This window comes from Triticum dicoccoides, chromosome 2B (genome assembly GCF_002162155.2).
Source record: "Triticum dicoccoides isolate Atlit2015 ecotype Zavitan chromosome 2B, WEW_v2.0, whole genome shotgun sequence".
NCBI lineage: Eukaryota > Viridiplantae > Streptophyta > Magnoliopsida > Poales > Poaceae > Triticum > Triticum dicoccoides.
Genome location: NC_041383.1, coordinates 12,800,543 through 12,827,769, shown reverse-complemented (window position 1 = coordinate 12,827,769; position 27,227 = coordinate 12,800,543). Strand labels below are relative to the sequence as shown.

Genomic DNA, 27,227 nt, shown 5'->3' with positions numbered 1-27,227 from the left:
TCTCTGCGGAGCCAGTCGACAGATCAAACAGGCCGTAGAGAGATTCATCGGGCTCGATTGCCGCGACTTGGGGGATGGTCGACTAGAGAGCCACCGCGTGTCTCACCCACCGCTGAAGCCTCGACCGACCGGAGCGCTTGCGTCGGCGGGAAACAGGGTGGGAGGACGACACAAGGACAGAGCGATACTGGGCCGACGGTTGCCGCAGGAGGACGCCGCGGACGCACGCGTGAAAGTGCGTTGCTCCGCGGACTGGGAGCACGTCGATGTCGAGCGGAGCCTCTTGAAGCCAAGCAGAGTCGTCGGCGATGAACGTGAGCGCGCCGAGACGGATCTCGCGGCCCTCAACCAAAACTCTGCCTCAAACCATGATGAAGGAGATCGGAAAAAATTGCAACTTCTTCAATAAGTCGCTAAGACACCTGCCCCACGGTGGGCGCCAACTATCGTGGTTCTAATTCTGAAAGTAGTGTAGGGGGGTACTAATGGAGAGGCAAGATCCTAGCTATGGAGTAGTTGTATATGCAAGAGATTTACGAGTTCAGGCCCTTCTCGGAGGAAGTAACAACCCTACGTCTCGGAGCCCGGAGGCGGTCGACTCGATTATATGCGTATGAGTTACAGGGGTGCGAACCCTTTACACTGAGGAGGGGTGTGGCTTATATAGAGTCCGCTAGACCCCTCCGGCCATCAGTTATGCAGGGTTTAAGATACATTAAGATTGGGCGTTAAAAGCTACTTAATGACCGACCGTTGGCGTGCAGAGTGACTTTAGACCTCCCGGCTGTCGAGTGGTTGGCTTCGTGGTCGAGTGGTTGGCTTCATGGTCGAGTTTCTTCGAGTCAGTCGAGTGGAACACTTCTGAGTCGATTGACAGGTGGTTTCTTCTAGAGATGTCCTTCGGTAGGGTAGTTTGGACAGGTCCGTGACCCTATCCTAGGTACATAGCTTCATCATACCCAACTGTTTTGGGTGACATATGAATATGCATTTATCCGTTTTGGGTTCGAGCTTACTAGGATGAAACTTTTTCACATAAGCATCGCAGCCCCAAACTTCTAAGAAACGACAGCTTAGGTTTCTTTAAACCATAGTTCACACGGTGTCATCTCAACAGAATTATGTGGTGCCCTATTAAAGTGAATGTGGTTGTCTCTAATGCCTAATCCATAAACGATAGTGGTAATTCGATAAGAGACATCATGATATCCTCCATATCCAATAGGGTGCATCTATGATGTTCGGACACACCATCACACTATGGTGTTCCAGGCAGTATTAGTTGTGAAACAATTTCCACAATGTCTTAATTGTGTACCAAACACGTAACTCAGATATTCATCTCTATGATCATATCATAGACATTTTATCCTCTTGTCACGACGATCTTCAACTTCACTCTGAAATTACTTGAACCTTTCAATAATTCAGACTTGTGTTTCATCAAGTAAATATACTCAGCATCTACTCAAATCATCTGTGAAGTAAGAACATAACGATATCCACTGCGTGCCTCAGCACTCATTGGACTGCACACATCAAAATGTATTACTTCCAACAAGTTGCTTTCTTGTTCCATCTTACTGAAAATGAGGCTTTTCAGTCATCTTGCCCATGTGGTATGATTTGCATGTATCAAGTGATTTAGAATCAAGTGAGTCCAAATGATCCATCTGCATGGAGTTTCTTCATGCGCACATACCAATAGACATGGTCCGCATGTCTCACATTTTTCAAAAACGAGTGAGTCCAAATATCCATCAACATGGAGCTTCTTCATGCATTTTATACCAATATGACTCAAATGGCAGTGCCACAAGGAGGTGGTACTATCATTACTATCTTATATCTTTTGGCATGAACATGTGTATTACTATGGTCGAGATTCAATAAACCAATCATTTTAGGTGCAAGACCATTGAAGGTATTATTCAAATAAATAGAGTAACCATTATTCTCCTTAAATGAATAATCGTATTGCGATAGACATAATCCAATCATGTCTATGCTCAACGCAAACACTAAATAACAATTATTTAGGTTTAACACCGATCCCGATGATAGAGGGATCATGCGATGTTTGATCACATCAACCTTGGAAACACTTCCAACACATATCGTCATCTCACCTTTAGCTAGTCTCTGTTTATTCCGCAGCTTTTATTTCGAGTTACTAACACTTAGCAACCGAACCAGTATCTAATACCCTGGTGCTACTAGGAGTACTAGTAAAGTACACATTAATATAATGTATATCCAATATACTTCTGTCGACCTTGCCAGCCTTCTCATCTACCAAGTATCTAGGGTAGTTCTGCTTCAGTGACCATTCCCCTCATTACAGAAGCACTTAGTCTCGGGTTTGGGTTCAACCTTGGGTTTCTTTACTAGAGCAGCAACTGATTTGCTGTTTCATGAAGTATCCCTTCTTGCCCTTGCCCTTCTTGAAACTAGTGGTTTCACTAACCATCAACAATTGATGCTCCTTCTTGATTTCTACTTTCGCGGTGTCAAACATCGCGAATAGCTCAAGGATCATCATATCTATCCCTGATATGTTATAGTTCATCATGAAGCTCTAGTAGCTTGGTGGCAATGACTTTGGAGAACCATCACTATCTCTTAAGGAAGATTAACTCCCACTCGATTCAAGTGATTGTAGTACTCAGACAATCTGAGCACATGCTGAACGATTGAGCTTTTCTCCCTTAGTTTGCAGGCTTAAGAAACTCGTCAGAGGTCTCATACCTCTTGACATGGGCACGAGCCCGAAATCCCAATTTCAGCCCTTTGAACATCTCATATGTTCCGCGACGTTTCAAAATCGTCTTCGGCGCCTCAATTCCAAACCGTTTAACATTACTGAACTATCATGTAGTCATCAAAACGTGTATGTCATATGTTCGCAGCATCCACAAACGATGTTCGAGGTTCAGCACACCGAGCGGTGCATTAAGGACATAAGCCTTCTGCGTAGCAATGGGGACAATCCTCCGTTTACGGACCTAGTCCGCAAAATTGCTACTATCAACTTTCAACTAAATTTTCTCTAGGACCATATCTAAAACAGTAGAACTAAAGCGCAAGTTACGACATAATTTGCAAAGACCTTTTGACTATGTTCATGATAATTAAGTTCATCTAATTTAATGAACTCCCACTCAGATGGACATCCCTCTAGTCATCTAAGTGATACATGATCCGAGTCAACTAGGCCGTGTCCGATTATCACGTGAGACGGACTAGTCATCATCGGTGAACATCTTCAAGTTGATCGTATCTGCTATACGACTCATGTTCGACCTTTCGGTCTCTTGTGTTCCGAGGTCATGTCTGTACATGCTAGGCTCGTCAAGTCAACCTAAGTGTTTTGCTTGTGTAAATCTGGCTTACACCCATTGTATTCGAACGTTAGAATCTATCACACCCGATCATCACGTGGTGCTTCAAAACAACGAACCTTCGCAACGGTGCATAGTTAGGGGGAACACTTTCTTGAAATTTTATGAGGGATCATCTTATTTATGCTACCGTCGTTCTAAGCAAATAAGATGCAAAAACATGATAAACATCTCATGCAATCAAATAGTGACATGATATGGCCAATATCATTTTTCTCCTTTTGATCTCCATCTTCGAGGCGCCATGATCATCATCGTCACCGGCATGACACCATGATCTCCATCATCGTGTCTTCATGAAGTTGTCTCGCCAACTATTACTTCTACTACTATGGTTAACGGTTTAGCAATAAAGTAAAGTAATTACATGGCATTATTCAATGACACGGAGGTCATACAATAAATTAAGACAACTCCTATGGCTCCTGCCGGTTGTCATACTCATCAACATGCAAGTCATGATTCCTATTACAAGAACATGATCAATCTCATACATCACATATATTTCATTCATCACATCCTTTGGCCATATCACATCACACGGCATATGCTGCAAAAACAAGTTAGACGTCCTCTAATTGTTGTCGCAAGTTTTTACGTGGCTGCTATAGGTTTCTAGCAAGAACGTTTCTTAACTATGCAAAAACCACAACGTGATATGCCAATTGCTATTTACCCTTCATAAGGACCCTTTTCATCGAATCCGATCCGACTAAAGTGGGAGAGACAGACACCCGCTAGCCACCTTATGCAACTAGTGCATGTCAGTCGGTGGAACCTGTCTCACGTAAGCGTACGTGTAAGGTCGGTCCGGGCCGCTTCATCCCACGATGTCACCGAATCAAGATAAGACTAGTAGTGGCAAGTAAATTGACAAAATCGATGCCCATAACAACTTGTATTCAAACTCGTGCATAGAAACTACGCATAGACCTAGCTCATGATGCCACTGTTGGGGAACGTAGCAGAAATTCAAAATTTTCTACGCATCACCAAGATCAATCTATGGAGATTCTAGCAACGAGAGAGAGGGAGAGGGAGTGCATCTTCATACCCTTGAAGATCGCTAAGCGGAAGCGTTACAAGAATGCGGTTGATGGAGTCGTACCCGCGGGGATTCAAATCGCGGAAGATCCTATCTAGCACCGAACGGACGGCGCCTCCGCGTTCAACACACATACAGCCCGGGGACGTCTCCTCCTTCTTGATCCAGCAAGGGTAGAGGAGAAGTTGTGGGAGAACTCCGACAACACGACGGCATGGTGGTGGTGGAGCTCGTGGTATTTGTGCAGGGCTTCGCCAAGCACTACGGAGGAGGAGGAAGAGTTGGAGGAGGGAGGGGCTGCGCCAGGGAAGAGGTGCGGCTGCCCTCCCACCCCTCCACTATATATAGGGGCAAGGGGAGAGGGGAGGCGCCCTAGGGTTTCCCCTAGGGGGCGGCGGCCAAGAAGATTGGAGACTTGCCCCCCAAGCCAAGCAGGTGGAGGATTGCCTCCCAAGCCAGGTGGAGGTGCCCCACCTCCCCAAGCAATATGGGAAAGGGTGTGGGGGGCGCACAGCCCCTTAGTGGGCTGGTTTGCCCCCTCCCCTTGGCCCATGAGGCCCTGCAACACGTGCCCGGCCCCCCGAAACACCTTTCGGTCATATGCTGGCCTTAGCCTGGTACCCCCGGAACACTTGCGGACTCCAATACCCTTTGTCCAATATATCGATCTTCACCTCTGGACCATTCCGGAACTCCTCGTCACGTCTGGGATCTCATCCGGGACTCCGAACAACCTTCGGTAACCACATACTATTTCCCATAACAACTCTAGCGTCACCGAACCTTAAGTGTGTAGACCCTACGGGTTCGGGAACCATGCAGACATGACCGAGACGTTCTCTGGCCAATAACTAACAGCGGGGTCTGGATATCCATGTTTGCTCCCACATGTTCCACGATGATCTCATCGGATGAACCACGATGTCAAGGATTCAAGCAATCCCGTATACAATTCCCTTTGTCAATCGGTACGTTACTTGCCTGAGATTCGATCGTCGGTATCCCAATACCTCGTTTAATCTCGTTACCGGCAAGTCACTTTACTCGTTTCGTAATGCATGATCCCATGACTAACTACTTAGTCACATTGAGCTCATTATGATGATGCATTACCGAGTTGGCCCAGAGATACCTCTCCGTCATACGGAGTGACAAATCCCAGTCTCGATTCGTGCCAACCCAACAGACACTTTCGGAGATACCTATAGTGCACCTTTATAGCCACCCAGTTACGTTGTGACGTTTGGAACACCCAAAGCATTCCTACGGTATCCGGGAGTTGCAGAATCTCATGGTCTAAGGAAATGATACTTGACATTAGAAAAGCTCTTAGCAAACGAACTATACGATCTTGTGCTATGCTTAGGATTGGGTCTTGTCCATCACATCATTCTCCTAATGATGTGATCCCGTTATCAATGACATCCTATGTCCATGGTCAGGAAACCATAACCATCTATTGATCAACGAGCTAGTCAACTAGAGGCTCACTAGGGACATGTTGTGGTCTATGTATTCACACATGTATTACGGTTTCCAGTTAATACAATTATAGCATGAACAATAGACAATTATCATGAACAGGAAAATATAATAATAACCATTTTATTAGTGCCTCTAGGGCATATTTCCAACAAAAACATGTTCAAATACAAAATAAATATGCAGAAAAAAAACCAAAAACTAATAAAACTTGTAGTAGCGAGTGGAACAAAGTTAGCAGCAGCACGCTCTTACAAGTAGCACGTCTTAATTAAAGGCGCTGCAGCTATTAAGAGTAGCGCATTGCTCCAAAGCTCGCTACTGCTACCCATGTATAGCAGTAGCGTGTGCCAACCCACGCTGCTGCTACATGTTAGCTGTAGCGCCGTATCAGTAGCGCAGGTACCCGCGCTACTGATACACCAAATACCCGCGCTACTGCTAGGCTTATCCCTAGTAGTGCGTACATCTCAATACGGTACATGCTCACAAAGTCGTTTCGCGGAAAACCGACGATTTATGTATTGCGTGTGAAAAAGACAAAATCCGGTGTTAAAAATTGCTTTTCAGAAAACATCCTTTTGTCTTTTTACACAAGCCATAAAAAATGTCGGTTTTCTTCAAAACTTGACGTGCACACATATAATATCGAAATGTATGCGCCAATTTTTTTAAATATTTTTTCGTGTGCAGAAACGCGCGCTCCCGGGAGCACCAACAGATTTCCGCTAATATCTCCAGCAATAATCGCGGCCAACTAGAAGAGGAGCCTGAGGTTGGCCATGCATCCCAGTCTCAGGTTTTGCTACCGTTACAACCTTCCACATATTCTCGATGACAATTCAACGTCCGGATTGTGCCACAGTCGTTGCTTTCACTCGTACCACACAGGCGGTGAGCCGGCGTTTTCACGCCTCGTTGTCTTTCTGTGTGTGCGCTTGGACCGGGATCGATCGTCGTTGTCCGTCTCTCCACAGGGTGGAGCCGGAGACGTTCTCTTCCACGTACACAAGTCTGTAGCACGTCATAATGCGTACGTAGCCATGGAAGACAACACAGACCCGGCCAGTGTCAGTGACTGTGACAATCACTGCTAGCTAGACCACGGGCTGTGGTTGGCCGTGCGTCTCAGTCTCAGATTTTGCCACTGTGTCAACCTTGTATGTATTCTCGTTTCTCGGCGAAAAATCAACGTCCAGACTGTGCCGCGGTGGTTGCTTTCGCTCTTCTCTCTTTTCTCCTCCACACACGGAGACACGCGGTGTGCCTTTGTGTGTGTGTATCGGCAGCACATGATAAATGCGCGGTGTGCCTGTGTGTGTGTGTGTGTGGGCAGCACATGATCATGGCCGCGTACGTAGCCATGGAGAACACGCCGGCCAGTGTCCGTACCATGTCCGTGAGACCGTGACTGTGATAAGTATAACACTACTTATACAAAGTTAATGGTATGTTGGAATTATGATGATGTTTAGACCAAATTATATCATCTGTAATGTAAGTTTTTATAAATTTTTAACCAATATACCGGGTTTATAATGCTCGCTCCAGTGATTATAGTCGTCACTAGGTGGTCTAAGGTCTTGGATGTAATTTTTGTTTCTTCTGTTGTTATTTGTATTAAAATGACTATTGATGAATGGAATGGAAGTCTTCTCGTATATAGTTTTTTTTAAAGGAGAATTATCGCGGCCTCTGCATCAGAATGATGCATGGAGTCCAGAAAAATGTGACACCCCAGGGCTAAGATTCTTGATCAGCCACCGGCCATGCGTGTTTGGACTAAGAGCCTGCGGGCCTAACGTGTGAATTACTTCGTGCATATCTGCCACATGGTCTTGTCAGTGGTAACTCAACTCTACTTTGAAGCATCTAGATATTACTCTCCTTTCCAGTTTGTACGGCTCATCTCAAGAAATTTGTTTTTCCGTTTTATAAGTCTCATTTATACTACTTAGGCTGGTTGTAAATGGGAGTATCATATACTAGTATCATGCACATGATACTAGTGTATGATACTACATCTGTAGTGCATAGTATCATATGTTAGTATCATAGGATAGTTAATTTATTGTCATGCATGATACATAGTAGCACATCATTTAATATGATACGGTATCATGATATGATACTCAACTCTCTCTTTCTTCATTTAATTCTATGACACCTCATCAAAATTGCTTAGTTGACATGCATGATACTACCTATGATACTCCCATTACAGGCAGCCTTGCCTTCAGAGGTTCAGATTTGAAGGTTTATTAAATCATTGCATGCAAGGATAAAAAAAACTCACCAATGCAGGTAGAAGTTCTTGATCATTTAGTGTAATTTGTACATTGGCATACTTTTTTTTGAGAAAAACGAGCATACTAATTAAGTATTTTTGTAAATTACAGATTTAATTCCATCATTCATCATCTACCTTGGTTGAAGAGATTTTTAAATTAAGCCCAATAAACCGGAAAGTAAGTTGAGTTAACACTGTCAAGGGCTTCCAACCCCAACCTGCGTCATATGCTCTGAGGCCTCAGCCTCATCTCATGGAGTGTGAGAAATCAGCTCACAGTGTTTCACAATGATCGACAGAATCGGAGTACAATGCTTTGGCAACCGATACTGCCAAGATGACCTGGTTGCAGTCCTTGAAGAAGGAATTACAGGTTAGTGCCCCCGTGTTACGGTGTGATAGCATGTGCATGGCATATCCCATGGCCAACCATCTGTTCCATGCCAGCACAACACATTTGAGGTTGATTTCCACTTTGTTAGCGATAAAATCTCTCTCTCTCTCTCTCTCACACACACACAGACACACACACACACACACACACACACAGAGAGAGAGAGAGATTTGAAGATTCCATATATGTGGTCGCAGGGGAGAGGCATCATGTGTGATGTGACAACCTCATATGTACAATTGAGGACCAAAAATGAATGGTGATCGTGGTGCTATTGTTGCTCATACTCTTCCCTTCTCTACACCATACATGCTGTTTTTCGGCAGCACATAATCATACTTTGCTATAGAGGACTTGCCATTGTCCGTGGCAGATCTTTCATCACAGGGACAGCACAAGCTAATTAAGGTTGGTCATCAGAACAAGTTCAGAATTACCCTATCCCCAGGGACTTGTACAATTTTGTATTCGGTGTTAAAACGGATCAATGTTTGCGTTAATTCATTAATTCCTTATTCCATCATGCAGCCATGGAGAATGTTGTCATTTCGAATATTAACACATCTCCCGATAAGAAATGTTTCCATTTTCGACGTTCAAATGGTCTCCCAAGTTAAACTTATACAACTAATTTGTATCTTCGCATATATTCAAGCCAGCAACACTGCTCTTTCTTCGAAAGTATACTTTGAAAACGTACATTTATGCATATTATTTATAAAGTAACTTCTTATATACATACATAAATATATATTAAAATACCGGATGTCAAATCTGTCTATTATCTAATATTAAAACAGAAGGTAAATAAGTCATACGTGACTCCTAATTATAATAGAGGAGATTAAATTCAGAAGTTTGGAATCTAAGTGTACATTAAGGAGTTACTGATCAGTTTGATGCATATCAAGGAATAAGCTACTATGGTAATGACACAAATGATGTTGTCAGATATAGTGACTTTATGATCGACACGTGATGATATTGGACGACAGATACTCCAAGAAGTTGGTACCACAAAGCAAGAGCGCGGAAGAACTTAATTTTTACGGGAGCTTCGACTATCATGAAGAAAAGAATGGACTACAGTTGTAGGTGGAGTCATGTGATCTCAAGGGAGTCACAGTGAAGTTCATGTTTAATGGTTCAAGTCCAAGGTACATTGAGATTCACGCGTGGTCCCTTCAAGATGGCGATGACATATTCACTAATGTGGACTGTTAAAATATATAGGTGCCGAATATTATGTCTATGAGTTGTGTAAGACTATTAATTAGCGGAGGGTTAGGTGTTTGACTCAAACACGTATAACCTGGGCCTATTATGTAAAGGCACCGTTGGGTTGCCAAATAGACTAGACATAAGCTGGTAGGCTAGACAGAGATCACAACAAGGATAGCCCAGGTGTCCATGCCGGGATGGCTGGACTGGCCATGATGGGTGGTAGGAGAGCTGTCGGAGGCGTTGGTGGGCTTGTTGTCGACTGTATCATGTGATTTGGTACATGAGTAAGAGCGCACATAGTCCGGCCGTAGGGATGTAGACATATTGGCAAACCTCGTTAAGAAATCTCAATGGTGTACACTTACTTGTCATTTCTTGTCCTCAATGAATCAACAATGGCCTCGTATAATTTTAACAGTGTATGTGCATGCTGCGTGTGTGTGCATGTTGGCAACTAGTTGGAGATTCAGTTCATTCACTCAAGAAAGATCTGTTGGAAATATGCCCTAGAGGCAATAATAAAAGGATTATTATTATATTTCCTTGTTCATGATAATTGTCTTTTATTCATGCTATAACTGTATTATCCGGAAATCGTAATATACTTGTGAATACATAGACCATAACATGTCCCTAGTGAGCCTCTAGTTGACTAGCTCGTTGGTCAACAGATAGTCATGGTTTCCTGACTATGGACATTAGATGTCATTGACAACGGGATCACATCATTAGAAGAATGATGTGATGGACAAGACCCAATCCTAAGCATAGCACAAGATCGTGTAGTTCGTTTTGCTAGAGATTTTTCAATGTCAAGTATCTCTTCCTTGGACCATGAGATCGTGTAACTCCCGGATACCGTAAGAGTGCTTTGGGTGTACCAAACGTCACAACGTAACTGGGCGACTATAAAGGTGCACTACAGGTATCTCCGAAAGTGTCTGTTGGGTTGACACGGATCGAGACTAGGATTTGTCACTCCGTATGACGGAGAGGTATCTCTGGGCCCACTTGGTAATGCATCATCATAATGAGCTCAAAGTGACCAAGTGTTTGGTCACGGGATCATGCATTACGGTACGAGTAAAGTGACTTGCCGGTAACGAGACTGAACGAGGTATTGGGATACCGACGATCGAGTCTCGGGCACGTAACGTACCGATTGACAAAGGGAATTGTATACGGGGTTGTTCGAATCCTCGACATCGTGGTTCATCCGATGAGATCATCGAGGAGCATGTGGGAACCAACATGGGTATCCAGATCCCGTTGTTGGTTATTGCCCGAGAGCCGTCTCGGTCATGTCTACGTGTCTCCCGAACCCGTAGGGTCTACACACTTAAGGTTCGGTGACGCTAGGGTTGTATGAATATGAGTATGCAGCATACCGAATGTTGTTCAGAGTCCCGGATGAGATCCTGGACGTCACGAGGAGTTCCGGAATGGTCCGGAGGTAAATAAAACTATATAGGAAGTGGTATTTCGGCCATCGGGAAAGTTTCGGGGTCACCCGGTATTGTACCGGGACCACCGGAAGGGTCCCGGGGGTCCACCGGGTGGGGCCACCCATCCCAGAGGGCCCCAAGGGCCGAAGTGGGGAGGGGAACCAGCCCTTAGTGGTCTGGTGCGCCCCCCTAGGCCCACCCCCTGCGCCTAGGGTTGAAACCCTAGGGTGGGGGGGGGGCGCCCCACTTGCCTTGGGGGGCACTCCACCCCCTTGGCCGCCGCCCCCTTGGGAGATTAGATCTCCCAGGGCCGGCGCCCCCCCTGGGGGCCTATATAAAGGGAGGGGGAAGGGGGCAGCCGCACCCTGAAATCCTGGCGCCCCCTCCCCCTGCTACACCTCTTCCTCCTCCGTCACGTGCTTCGCGAAGCCCTGCCGGAGTGCTGCTGTTCCACCACCACCACGCCGTTGTGCTGCTGCTGGAGCCATCATCATCAACCTCTCCTTCCCCCTTGCTGGATCAAGAAGGAGGAGACATTACGCTGACCGTACGTGTGTTGAACGCGAAGGTGCCGTCCGTTCGGCGCTAGGATCTCCGGTGATAGGATCACGACGAGAACGACTACTTCAACCCCGTTCTTTTGAACGCTTCCGTGCGATCTACAAAGTGGTATGTAGATGCAATCTCTCTCCCATGACTCGTTGCTTAGATGAACTCATAGATGGATCTTGATGAAACCGTAGGAAAATTTTTAATTTTCTGCAACGTTCCCTAACAGTGGCATCATGAGCTAGGTCTATGCGTAGTTCTCTATTGCACGAGTAGAACACAATTTTGTTGTGGGTGTAGATCTTATCACCTTGCTTGCCGCTACTAGTCTTATCTTGCTCAGTGGTATTGTGGGATGAAGCGGCCTGGACCAACCTTACACGTACGCTTACGTGAGACCGGTTCCACCGACTGACATGCACTAGTTGCATAAGGTGGCTGGCGGGTGTCTGTCTCTCCCACTTTACTTGGAGCGGATTCGATGAAAAGGGTCCTTATGAAGGGTAAATAGAAGTTGACAAGATCACGTTGTGGTTATTCGTAGGTAAGAAAACGTTCTTGCTAGAACCCAATTGCAGCCACGTAAAAGATGCAACAACAATTAGAGGACGTCTAACTTGTTTTTGCAGCAATTGTCATGTGATGTGATATGGCCAGAAGTTGTGATGAATGATGAATGATATATTGTGATGTATGAGATCATGTTCTTGTAATAGGAATCACGACTTGCATGTCGATGAGTATGACAACCGGCAGGAGCCATAGGAGTTGTCTTTATTTTTTGTATGACCTGCGTGTCATTGAAGAACGCCATGTAAATTACTTTACTTTATTGCTAAACGCGTTAGCCATAGAAGTAGAAGTAGTCGTTGGCGTGACAACTTCATGAAGACACAATGATGGAGATCATGATGATGGAGATCATGGTGTCATGCCGGTGACAAAGATGATCATGGAGCCCCGAAGATGGAGATCGAAGGAGTTGTATGATATTGGCCATATCATGTCACTACTATATAATTGCATGTGATGTTTATTATGTTTTATGCATCTTGTTTACTTAGAACGGCGGTAGTAAATAAGATTATCCCTTATAATAATTTCAAGAAAGTGTTCCCCCTAACTGTGCACCGTTGCTAAAGTTCGTCGTTTCGAAGCACCACGTGATGATCGGGTGTGATAGATCCTTACGTTCACATACAACGGGTGTAAGACAGATTTACACATGCAGAACACTTAGGGTTAACTTGACAAGCCTAGCATGTACATACATGTCCTCGGAACACAAGAGACCGAAAGGTCGAACATGAGTCGTATGGAAGATACGATCAACATGGAGATGTTCACCGATGATGACTAGTCCGTCTCACGTGATGATCGGACACGGCCTAGTCGACTCGGATCGTGTAACACTTAGATGACTAGAGGGATGTCTAATCTGAGTGGGAGTTCATTAAATAATTTGATTAGATGAACTTAATTATCATGAACTTAGTCTAAAACTTTTGCAAAATATGTCTTGGAGATCAAATGGCCAACGCTCATGTCAACATGAACTTCAACGCGTTCCTAGAGAAAACCAAGCTGAAAGATGATGGCAGCAACTATACAGACTGGGTCCGGAACCTGAGGATCATCCTCATAGCTGCTAGGAAACAATATGTCCTAGAAGGACCGCTAGGTGATGCACCCGTCCCAGAGAACCAAGACATTATGAATGCTTGGCAGACTCGCGCTGATGATTACTCCCTCGTTCAGTGCGGCATGCTTTACAGCTTAGAACCGGGGCTCCAAAAGCGTTTTGAGCAACACGGAGCATATGAGATGTTCGAGGAGCTGAAACTAGTTTTCCAAGCTCATGCCCGGGTCGAGAGATATGAAGTCTCCGACAAGTTCTATAGTTGTAAGATGGAGGAAAATAGTTCTGTCAGTGAGCATATACTCAAAATGTCTGGGTTGCACAACCGCCTGTCCCAGCTGGACATTAACCTCCCGGATGAGGCGGTCATTGACAGAATCCTTCAGTCGCTCCCACCAAGCTACAAAAGCTTTGTGATGAACTACAATATGCAGGGGATGGTAAAGACCATTCCTGAAGTATTTTCAATGCTGAAGTCAGCAGAGGTTGAAATCAAGAAAGAACATCAAGTGTTGATGGTCAATAAGACCACTAAGTTCAAGAAGGGCAAGGGTAAGAAGAACTTCAAGAAGGACGGCAAAGATGTTGCCGCGCCCGGTAAGCCAGTTGCCGGGAAGAAGTCAAAGAATGGACCCAAGCCTGAAACTGAGTGCTTTTATTGCAAGGGGAAGGGTCACTGGAAGCGGAACTGCCCCAAATACTTAGCGGACAAAAAGGCCGGCAACACTAAAGGTATATTTGATATACATGTAATTGATGTGTACCTTACCAGTACTCGTAGTAACTCCTGGGTATTCAATACCGGTGCCGTTGCTCACATATGTAACTCACAGCAGGAGCTGCGGAATAAGAGGAGACTGGCGAAGGACGAGGTGACGATGCGCGTCGGGAATGGTTCCAAGGTCGATGTGATCGCCGTCGGCACGCTACCTCTACATTTACCTACGGGATTAGTTTTAAACCTCAATAATTGTTATTTAGTTCCAAGTTTGAGCATGAACATTGTATCTGGATCTCGTTTAATACGAGATGGCTACTCATTTAAATCCGAGAATAATGGTTGTTCTATTTATATGAGAGATATGTTTTATGGTCATGCCCCAATGGTCAATGGTTTATTCTTAATGAATCTCGAACGTAATATTACACATATTCATAGCGTGAATACCAAAAGATATAAAGTTGATAACGATAGTCCCACATACTTGTGGCACTGCCGCCTTGGTCACATTGGTGTCAAGCGCATGAAGAAGCTCCATGCTAATGGACTTTTAGAGTCTCTCGATTATGAATCATTTGACACATGCGAACCATGCCTCATGGGCAAAATGACCAATACCCCGTTCTCCGGAACAATGGAGCGAGCAACCAACTTGTTGGAAATCATACATACCGATGTGTGCGGTCCAATGAGCGTTGAGGCTCGCGGAGGATATCGTTATGTTCTCACTCTCACTGATGACTTGAGTAGATATGGGTATGTCTACTTGATGAAACACAAGTCTAGACCTTTGAAAAGTTCAAGGAATTTCAGAATGAAGTAGAGAATCAACGTGACCGAAAGATAAAGTTCTTACGATCGGATCGTGGAGGAGAATATTTAAGTCACGAATTTGGTACACACTTAAGAAAATGTGGAATCGTTTCACAACTCACGCCGCCTGGAACACCTCAGCGTAACGGTGTGTCCGAACGTCATAATCGCACTCTATTGGATATGGTGCGATCTATGATGTCTCTTACCGATTTACCGCTATCATTTTAGGGATACGCTCTAGAGACAGCTACATTCACTTTAAATAGGGCACCGTCTAAATCCGTTGAGACGACACCGTATGAATTATGGTTTGGGAAGAAACCTAAGTTGTCGTTTCTAAAAGTTTGGGGATGCGATGCTTATGTCGAGAAACTTCAACCTGAAAAGCTCGAACCCAAGTCGGAAAAATGCGTCTTCATAGGATACCCTAAAGAAACCATTGGATATACCTTCTACTTAAGATCCGAAGGCAAGATCTTTGTTGCCAAGAACGGATCCTTTCTGGAAAAAGAGTTTCTCTCAAAAGAAGTAAGTGGGAGGAAAGTAGAACTCGATGAAGTACTACCTCTTGAACAGGATAGTAGTACAGCCCAGGAAAGTGTTCCTGTGATGCCTACACCAACTGAAGAGGAAAACAATGATGATGATCAAGGTACTTCGGATCAAGTTGCTACTGAACTTCGTAGGTCCACAAGGACACGTTCCGCACCAGAGTGGTACGGCAACCCTGTCCTAGAAATCATGTTGTTAGACAACGGTGAACCTTCGAACTATGAAGAAGCAATGGCGGGCCCAGATTCCAACAAATGGCTAGAAGCCATGAAATCCGAGATAGAATCCATGTATGAAAACAAAGTATGGACTTTGACTGACTTGCCCGATGATCAGCGAGCGATAGAAAACAAATGGATCTTTAAGAAGAAGACGGACGCGGATGGTAATGTCACCATCTATAAAGCTCGATTGTCGCTAAGGGTTATCGGCAAGTTCAAGGGATTGACTACGATGAGACTTTCTCTCCCGTAGCGAAGCTTAAGTCCGTCCGAATCATGTTAGCAATTGCCGCATATTATGATTATGAGATATGGCATATGGACATCAAAACGGCATTCCTTAACGGGCATCTTAAGGAAGAACTGTATATGATGCAGCCGGAGGCTTTTGTCGATCCTAAGAATGCTAACAAAGTATGCAAGCTCCAGCGATCCATTTATGGACTGGTGCAAGCATCTCGGAGTTGGAACATTCGCTTTGATGAGATGATCAAAGCGTTTGGGTTTACGCAGACTTATGGAGAAGCCTGCGTTTACAAGAAAGTGAGTGGGAGCTCTGTAGCATTTCTCATATTATATGTAGATGACATACTTTTGATGGAAAATGATATAGAATTCTTGGACAGCAATAAGGCCTACTTGAATAAGTGTTTTTCAATGAAGGACCTTGGAGAAGCTGCTTATATATTAGTCATCAAGATCTATAGGGATAGATCGAGACGCCTCATAGGTCTTTCACAAAGCACATACCTTGATAAGATTTTGAAGAAGTTCAAAATGGATCAGTCCAAGAAAGGGTTCTTGCCTGTACTGCAAGGTATGAGATTGAGCTCGGCTCAATGCCCGACCACGGCAAAAGATAAAGAAGAGATGAGCGTCATCCCCTATGCCTCAGCCATAGGATCTATTATGTATGCCAAGCTGTGTACCAGACCTGATGTAAACCTTGCCGTAAGTTTGGTAGGAAGGTACCAGAGTAATCCCGGCAAGGAACACTGGACAGCGGTCAAGAATATCCTAAAGTACCTGAAAAGGATGAAGGACATGTTTCTCGTTTATGGAGGTGACGAAGAGCTCGTCGTAAAGGGTTACGTCGACGCTAGCTTCGACACAGATCTGGATGACTCTAAGTCACAAACCGGATACGTGTATATGTTGAATGGTGGAGCAGTAAGCTGGTGCAGCTGCAAGCAGAGCGTCGTGGCAGGATCTACATGTGAAGCGGAGTACATGGCAGCCTCGGAGGCAGCGCATGAAGCAATATGGGTGAAGGAGTTCATCACCGACCTAGGAGTCATACCCAATGCGTCGGGGCCGATCAAACTCTTCTGTAACAACACTGGAGCTATTACCCTTGCCAAGGAGCCCAGGTTTCACAAGAAGACCAGGCACATCAAGCGTCGTTTCAACTCCATCCGTGAAAATGTTCAAAATGGAGACATAGATATTTGCAAAGTACATACGGATCTGAATGTCGCAGATCCGTTGACTAATCCTCTCTCGCGAGCAAAAGATGATCAACACCAGAACTCTATGGGTGTTCGATTCATCACAATGTAATTAGATTATTGACTCTAGTGCAAGTGGGAGACTGTTGGAAATATGCCCTAGAGGCAATAATAAAAGGATTATTATTATATTTCCTTGTTCATGATAATTGTCTTTTATTCATGCTATAACTGTATTATCCGGAAATCGTAATACACGTGTGAATACATAGACCATAACATGTCCCTAGTGAGCCTCTAGTTGACTAGCTCGTTGGTCAACAGATAGTCATGGTTTCCTGACTATGGACATTAGATGTCATTGACAACGGGATCACATCATTAGGAGAATGATGTGATGGACAAGACCCAATCCTAAGCATAGCACAAGATCGTGTAGTTCGTTTTACTAGAGCTTTTTCAATGTCAAGTATCTCTTCCTTAGACCATGAGATCGTGTAACTCCCGGATACCGTAAGAGTGCTTTGGGTGTACCAAACGTCACAACGTAACTGGGTGACTATAAAGGTGCACTACAGGTATCTCCGAAAGTGTCTGTTGGGTTGACACGGATCGAGACTGGGATTTGTCACTCCGTATGACGAAGAGGTATCTCTGGGCCCACTCGGTAATGCATCATCATAATGAGCTCAAAGTGACCAAGTGTTTGGTCACGGGATCATGCATTACGGTACGAGTAAAGTGACTTGCCGGTAACGAGACTGAACGAGGTATTGGGATACCGACGATCGAGTCTCGGGCATGTAACGTACCGATTGACAAAGGGAATTGTATACGGGGTTGTTCGAATCCTCGACATCGTGGTTCATCCGATGAGATCATCGAGGAGCATGTGGGAACCAACATGGGTATCCAGATCCCGCTGTTGGTTATTGCCCGAGAGCCGTCTCGGTCATGTCTACGTGTCTCCCGAACCCGTAGGGTCTACACACTTAAGGTTCGGTGACGCTAGGGTTGTATGAATATGAGTATGCAGCATACCGAATGTTGTTCGGAGTCCCGGATGAGATCCCGGACGTCACGAGGAGTTCCGGAATGGTCCGGAGGTAAAGAAAACTATATAGGAAGTGGTATTTCGGCCATCGGGAAAGTTTCGGGGTCACCCGGTATTGTACCGGGACCACCGGAAGGGTCCCGGGGGTCCACCGGGTGGGGCCACCCATCCCGGAGGGCTCCAAGGGCCGAAGTGGGGAGGGGAACCAGCCCTTAGTGGGCTGGTGCGCCCCCCTAGGCCCACCCCCTGCGCCTAGGGTTGAAACCCTAGGGTGGGGGGGGCCCACTTGCCTTGGGGGGCACTCCACCCCCTTGGCCGCCGCCCCCTTGGGAGATTAGATCTCCCAGGGACGGCGCCCCCTCTGGGGGCCTATATAAAGGGAGGGGGGAAGGGGGCAGCCGCACCCTGAAGTCCTGGCGCCCCCTCCCCCTGCTACACCTCTTCCTCCTCCGTCACGTGCTTGGCGAAGCCCTGCCGGAGTGCTGCTGCTGGAGCCATCATCATCAACCTCTCCTTCCCCCTTGCTGGATCAAGATGGAGGAGACGTTACGCTGACCGTACGTGTGTTGAACGCGGAGGTGCCGTCCGTTCGGCGCTAGGATCTCCGGTGATAGGATCACGACGAGAACGACTACTTCAACCCCGTTCTTTTGAACGCTTCCGCGGGATCTACAAAGTGGTATGTAGATGCAATCTCTCTCCCATGACTCGTTGCTTAGATGAACTCATAGATGGATCTTGGTGAAACCGTAGGAAAAATTTTAATTTTCTGCAACGTTCCCCAACAAGATCAAGTTGAGGAAGGCTTAATGAAGGCATTACTAGTCAAGACATTAGGGAAATTTGAATGTAACCCCAGCTTACCGAAGTTGTGATTAAGGAGGCCGTTAGAATTTAATTGTAACAAGGGTTATGTAATCTTTGAGTCGGTTAGGGTATTAGCTGTACCCAGCTAGATTTCCAAGAATTGTAAACCTTTCCATTTAACGTACCTAAGGTTTTGATCAGAGTATAAATATATGACGCGGCGGCGTGGCCGTTGGATGCGGGGCGGCTGTCCGGCGGGCACCTGATCGGCCCAGATCTGGTCCCTTTAGGGCCCCATCTGGGCTGGGGCGCGCCTACGGGCCGGGGCGCGACGACGTAGCTCCCTGAAGGTGAGGCGAGGCGGCCGTGGATGCGATGGTGATGGCTTCGGCGGCCGGCATGCTGCAGCGTGGCTGCAGGGACTGTCTGGATCTGTTGGGGTCCGGCCAGGCCGATGGTGGCCTGGCAAGTCCCTATCGCTATGTCCGGTTGGCTCCGCGGCGGCGGTGGAGGTTGTTCCCTCCTGTCGGCTGCGTTGCGGTTGCCACCGAGCCCGGTATCTTCTCGTCCTACCTCCAGGTCTCGTGTTGGTGGCCTCATTGAGACGATGAAGATGGTGCGTTACCCGTGGTGGCACAGGCTGGTGGGCGGCCTGTTGGGCGGTGCGCTTCCGTTTATCTGGGGTGATGGCGGTGGTTTCGGGGCGGGAGAAATCTCTGGCGGCTTGTTCGCCACCGGTGTGGCTGCGACCGTGGGCGTTGCCGGACCCGAGGGGCGGCGATGATACCCCTTCCCCACTGTCATCCGCGTACCGGAGGAAACCCCAAGACTTGTCTGGGCAGCAGCGCCGTCGTCGTCGCATTTCTTCATGAATATGTTGCTTGGTACGCGAGGCTTCCGAGTGATTGGCGGGCGGTGGTACTTCTCCGGATGGTGCAGCGGATGTCGGCCATCTTTGCTTAGTTGAGCTGACGGCATCGGCATTTATTTCTTTTTTCTTTCTCTCCTTTTTCTTTTGGGCTTGTTTGTGCTGCGGCCCCAGCAAGATGGTTGTATTGGTTGGATGTTGCTTTATAATCTAAAGCGGGGAAAAACCCTTTTTCATAAAAATATATAACTCAACCTGAGATAAAGGGTTCAATGCTTCCTAAAACAAACTACCAAAAACCTATTTAAGGGACCATCATATCTGTGATGAAATCGCTAGTGATAACTACTCCAGGTTTTGCCTCCGTTGGCTATTGCCTGGAGAAAAAAGTCCCATCGAGTCTACCAAAGACTGGGTTGCTGTTGTCTTGCCCATAATGTTGGTGTTTTTCACATTTTTTGTGAGGGCGTAGGTAAGAGTCAAAGACCGCCCTGTCAGTTTCTTAGGAATGAAAGCTACTTCCTTTGTCCTAAAATATAAGAACGTTTTTAACATTACACCAGTGTGAAAAACGTTCTTGTATTATGGGAAGGAAGGAGTATGTTGCACCTAACTTATTGCTCCAAGTGCTGTGCACCACGGAGCTTAGTTTTGTCGTTTTTACTCTGCCTGGCTAGCTTATAAGCAGCTGATCGAGCTTGTGATGATAAACTAAGCTGGTTAAGAAGAACCATTTCCGGCAGCTCTCCACAAAGCGCTGCTTTTCCGACAATAATTTCCCATGGTAGAGATGCTAGAGATGCTTCCGCGGGCATGGTTTCTGTTCCTTTTCTCGCTCTTCCTCTTGTTTGTGCATTATTATTGGTTCACTGTGAATGGGAAAACAGGAAAAGAGGAGCAGCGAGAGAACCGCCTCCCGCCTTCTCCACCGGCACTGCCCATCATCGGGCACCTGCACCTTCTCGGCTCTCTCCCGCACGTCTCCCTCCGCGCCCTCGCTGCAAGGTACGGCTGCGACGGCCTCATGCTCCTCCGTCTCGGCGCCCTGCAGGCGCTCGTGGTGTCATCGCCGCGTGCCGCAGAGGCGGTGCTGCGCACGCATGACCACGCCTTGGCATCGCGGCCCCACTCAGTGGCATCCGACATCATCTTGTATGGCTCATCCGAAGTCGCCTTTGCGCCATATGGTGAGCACTGGCGGCGGGCAAAGAAGCTCCTCATGAACCACGTATTGAGTGTTAAAAAGGTGCAGTCTTTCCGCACCGTCGCCATGGAGGAGGTAAGCTTTTAACGATTTACTAGTTTGTTTTTCAGAATACAATATGGACGCAGATGCTTACAATACACACGCATGCTCATTTTTATGAACACACATGCAAATCTTATCTCTTTAAGTTCCTTCGAGAAACTGAACTCGTAGGTCTTTGAAGAGAAAAGTCCACATAACATCTATCAACTTGGCACTCTTTTAGGATTACACCCGGAACTTTCTAACCAGTCAAACTACACCCCAAACTAACCATACGGTTCAGTAATCGGCCCTCCCGACGGTTTCAACTTTGTCAAGAAGTTTTGACCACGTGGATTTCTTCGTTAGCGGTGCCACGTCACCTTGACCACACCTTACAAGCGGGACCCAACCCGGAAAAAACAAAAGAAATGTAAGCCAGATTTCATTTACACTACTAGAACATCCACGCTTTGCATGATGCATAAACTACCAGCAAGCAAAAATCATAGCAAGTTCACATCCATCGAAATGCCTATGCTTAACTGATGCATCAGTCAGTCGCCTCCCTTGGTGATCTTCCCTATCCAGATGCCCACGACAGCGTGAGTGCCACAGACGATGGGAACCTTATTGGTGGCATGACCATATGCGCGGCGTAGGCCAGTGCAGATGTCCCCATCTTGAGATTGAGAACGTCACTACAAGAATATCGGTGGAAAGGCTGAAGTAAATCAGAAATAAATTCTAGAAATAAGCGAGCACCCGTGTCCACAAGTCTAGGATTTGAACCCAAATGGGGCGATTCCCCCACAAGGAACCTTGCTTTTTAAGCAAGGCTTGGATCGTACTGCCACCATTACATAATGTACTGCATATAATTTTTTTTGAAGTCAAACTTTGACCAAGTTGATAGAGAAAACTATTTATATCTACAATATCAAATATATAAAATATGAAACTACATATTATGGTAAATCTAATAATATATGTTTGGCATTCTAGACGTAAATATTTTTCTTCATAAACCTGGTCAAAGTTGCTGAGGTTTGAGTTTTCAAAATATATATATGCACTACATTATGGAACAGAGGGAGTATGATTTCTCGGTAGCCATCCCGTTTGATATAAATCGTTTAATATCATAGCCAATATTGTCAATGGGCCAGAGCCGCAGTCCCAACGTAAGTACAATATGAAGCCTTCAAATTGAATAATGAATAGTCGTCTTTCTATTTTAGATGATGGAGAAACATGTGGATTGGGAAAGTGAACATTATGAGTTGACGAGAAAAAAAATAGAAAAATAAAATTGCTCAAACCAAGAGATGTGCAAGGCAAGGCACAGAGTGCGTCAGGTGAGATAAAAATTACCATCATATTTAATTTGTAAGAAAAAATGATCTTACATCATGTGGTTATGAATATACTCCGATAAGAAATCTTGAAAAAAGAAATCTCGAAACCAATTCAGCCCAATTGGCAGTGGACCTATGTAAGTCTTCTTGAAGTTGGTCTGAATTTTGAGTTTGATCCTTGCCTACTACACTTTGTTATGATTTTCCTTATTGTCCTGATTTGTTCCCAATTTTCTGCATAAATGTTTCTTTTCTTCACTAAAACGAAAATGAGTTGGGCAAGGCGCCATTTTATGGTTGTGCCTCGACCACACACATGTATGTGTGCACATGCGCGCACACACCACACCCGCATCAAACCTACTCGTTACAATCCAGGTATCAAGAAAAGAATCGATACATACAAAGGGATGCTGAATAGTGGTAACATGTTGGTAAAGAGGATATCAACCCAAATGTTACAGTGTCGTTTATAAGGACCGTAGGGGGTAGATGCATTTGTGTTCAACAGAACTGCCACAGTTTGAGCAGAAAGCATGAGAGCCCGTCGCAGATGGTGAATTGTTACAACCACACACTACAGGAAGGTTCTAGCTATAGCTAGAGGAATTAAAGGCCATAGATTGCCCAATCCATTAGATATATATGGAGACCCTCATACTACACAACACCGGCAACAATCTAGGAAAGAGAGGCAAGGGCCTAGAAGATGGTCTTCTGTATAAAATGGTTAATTGTTGAATAAACAACATCCACTAATTAGGATATTCCACATTTCTTACATTTTTATTGCGAGCCAGATATTTTTGTTTTAAATCAATATGTTACCATTAGATACATCCCTTTTAGTCTGTGATTTCCTATGATAGGGTGTTTTTCACTATTTTGTTATCACAAACTTGCCACGTCACAAAGGAAATGAAGAAAATTGACTTACATTTTGCCCTCTGCTAACAATTCCATATATGTTAGCTACTTCCATACTTTATGACACATGTCATTTTAGGTTAGCATGGTGTTGGCCAAGATTAATGAGGCTGCCACAGTAGGTGGTGCGGTGGACATGAGCGGGCTGCTCAACTCATTCACATATGGCTTGGCATGCCGCATTGTGTCAGGAGGATTCTTCCTTAATGGACGGAACATTGTTCCAGGACCTCACTAAAGAAACCTCACGTCTGCTAGGAGCGTTCAACATGGAGGAGTTCTTCCCCACATTAGCTAGGGTAGGACTGCTTAAGAGGACAGTTCGTGCAATGTCCGAGAGAGTGAGAAATAGATGGGATGATCTGCTAGACAAGGTGATCGATCATCATGAGAGCAAGGATAAGTCAAAGATTGATCACAAGGGTGGCAATTTCGTAGATATTCTATTGTCTGTTCAGATGGAGTATGGTCTCACAAGAGAGCACGTGAAAGCTCTCCTACTTGTAAGTAAAAATAGTACCTTCAAAATTAGATATGATGGTTAAAAATAAACAAATATGTATATATTGTAGTACCCTAATTAGTTGATATCCCCAGGATGTATTTTTCGGTGCAACAGAAACGTCATCTAACACCCTCGATTTCGCCTTGGCTGAACTCATGAGGAGACCCCGCTTGATTGGGAAACTACAAGAGGAGGTAAGGAGTATTGTACCCAGGGGACAGACAATTGTCAGTGAAGCTGACATTAACAAGATGGCATACCTAAGAGCAGTCATAAAGGAGTCACTCCGACTTCATCCTGTTGCGCCTTTACTTGCTCCACACCTGGCTATGGCTGACTGCAACATCGATGGGCACATGGTTCCTGCTGGGACGCATGTCTTGGTTAATGTATGGGCCATTGGTAGAGATTCTAACTGCTGGGAGGATCCTGGAGAGTTCATACCTGAAAGATTTATAGACGAAGGCAGTGATGTGCATGTCAACTTCAAGGGGAATAATTTCAAGCTCTTGCCGTTCGGGGCAGGACGCAGGATATGCCCTGGAATAAACCTTGGGATCGCAACCGTCGAGCTTATGTTGGCAAACTTGATGTGCCATTTTGACTGGGAACTACCGTTAGGGGTAGAGAGGAAAGACATTGATATGACAGAGCTGTTTGGGCTAACCGTGCGTCGTAAGGATAATCTATTGTTAGTTCCAAAATCACGCATGTGCTAGATGGATAAATTCTTCAAAGCTAAGTATTTTTGTGATACTGGTATATTGTCCTGTTGCGAAATAATTATGCAAAAAATCCTTTCATCGGTGGAGCCAAGATTTGATCATAGGTGGAGACAAAGAAAATAATAGCCAATGAAGTATACCCTATGTTATACTTTTTGATTGATCTTAACACGGAATTATCTACTTATGCAACAATATTTTATTATTGTACAGCCAGTATATAAATATGCATGTCCACGAGTGTACGCGTCATGTGTGCGTCGTTGCCGCACGACCTGATGAGTAGTGGCACACGATCTCTAGGTTCAGGTCTCTGTAAATTGTATATATGCCCCTTGCCGATGAGCTAATCAGATGTGTGTTGAATCTCATAGCCTATCTCCTTCCTCTTCATGGTAACAAATACCCCCGACCTCACCAATCCTTTTGCTCCGGTCACTGATCCCACTTCTGTCGCTATGGATGACACCTCCAACTCTCCTCGCTCCCCTGTGGACGGCAGCGCGGCTACTCCCATATCGACGTAACACCAACCGCCACTGCGCCATCTGCCTCTCCTCTCCCCGCATTGGTTCTCCAGACGATCGACATCCGCCGGCACATGGCACTCTCGACCTCCTGGCCAGCAACTACGTGCAGTGGCGACGCCACTTTGACACGGCAATCGACATGTTTGGTCTCCATGATCACATCGACGCCGAGGGGTGCAGTGCTCCAACGACACTAAGTGGGTGATGGCGGACCACGCCGTCGTCCACTGGCTCAACACCACTGTCACCTCACGCATGCCTGTCCACTCGTTCATGCAAGCTCGCTCGTTCCTTCTTCTCGAGGAACATCCTACAGATCAGTTCGCATGTCTTCAGGGTGCGCACACGCTCGTCGCCAGGTGTGGTCTCGCCGCGCCCCCTCCTCCGCCACCATCTTCGCGCGTCCTTGGACTCCCTGCTCTGGCCCCTGGAGCCAACTCCTGGACAGGGCTTGTTCACCCGTGGCCCATGCCTTGGCGTGCCCCAAGCTCTGGCGTGCTTGGACTGAGGCCCAGGACGCTACACCAGCAGTCTCGTGACTCGTCTCTAGGACATGATTGTGATAACTGATGAGCACAGCAAGCTGGCGGACGAGCTAAGGTTGGCCGTGAGTATTGATCACTGCGTGGCTTAATTAATCGGCTCGGAGATTAGAGATTACACTAGTACCTGCTTCTAATTTTTTTTAATCCCTTAGCATAATGGAGATACGTTTCTTTTAAAGAAACAGCAGACGGAAAAAAGGACAGGCGAGTTGGAATACAAGCAGGAAACCCTGCTGGAAATGCCCGGATGTGCACATGAAACATTTCCTACCAGACAGAGATCTGCTAGAACCAGAAGAAGGTTTGAGAACCAATCTGTGGTTTAATGGTTAGGAACATGCGGGTGTACCCCAAGCCCACCAGAGTTTCATTAATGCGGAATATTTTTTCTCTAAAAAATGCGGAATATTTTTTTAGTTGAAGGTGACTTTCCCGTCGATAGTGATTCAAAAGGTGGTTGTACCAACACTTCTTTTAGAAGCTTTCCCCCAAGAAAAATTTCCATACAAACAACCAAGAACTTACTTTTGTTCCCAAACAGCACTTCAAATTTCCCTCAACTAAATATGTCACTACAATTTTAAACTACGTACATATTTTTTTTCAAGAATCCAAAACTAGGTACATATAAACCACTACCATCAATTGATGTCAAATGACTGTTGAAAAGATGATTTGGCCCATAGACATAGCTTGTGCTGAAAGGAAATATAATACAAGTGTAGTGCAAATTTATAACTTTTCAAAACCATCGGAAAACATTTGAGTAAATCATAAGTAGTGTTCCTATTGTTATTTTTATGCATGAGAAAATTATTGCAATAGTTGAAGAGAACATCGAATGTATTGATCTAAGTTTGGCCATATTATCAAAAAATATAAATAAAAGCAAAAACACTAAATCATAAAGGATCCCCGTACTGCCTTGTCAAATTTTAATTTTAGCTTTCCTACAAAAAATAATTTATTTTTAGCTATTTCTATGTAGCAGTTAAAGAGAACCCTAATTTTCATCTTTAGCTATAATAGGTTTCTCACAATTCTCTTCAATAGGTGGATGAAATTTAAATCATTTCTCCTTAGGAAGATCAACATGAGCAGCAAATCACAGAAGGTAGCTACCATCTCAGAGTCAAGCCCATATTTAGTACTAAACTTATGAAAAGCATTTGTTTCCATGAAAGATTTAACACAATCAAGCTAAAGATTTATACCTGACATCTTACTTTTGCCGATTTCCCAATCTTCAAAGTTGCGTTTAATTCTTTCCAGAAGACCCCATTTGAATTCAATAGCTTCTTCATAAAGGAATCCGTCGAAGAATTATCGAGTATGGACTGATCATTATGAGAAAGCCGAGCATAAATATTTTTGCATAATTATTTCTTTTGAGTTCTCATGATTGCGGCATGTATGCATCATATACTTAAGTCTCCCCCAAGCTTGAGCGATA

The 27,227-nt window shown here is 45.2% G+C and overlaps 1 pseudogene; it reads left to right on the top strand.

Moving 5' to 3' along the window:
- The first annotated feature begins 20,746 nt into the window (after positions 1-20,746).
- LOC119361750 lies at positions 20,747-25,037 on the top strand (annotated as a pseudogene).
- Positions 25,038-27,227: the final 2,190 nt, after the last annotated feature.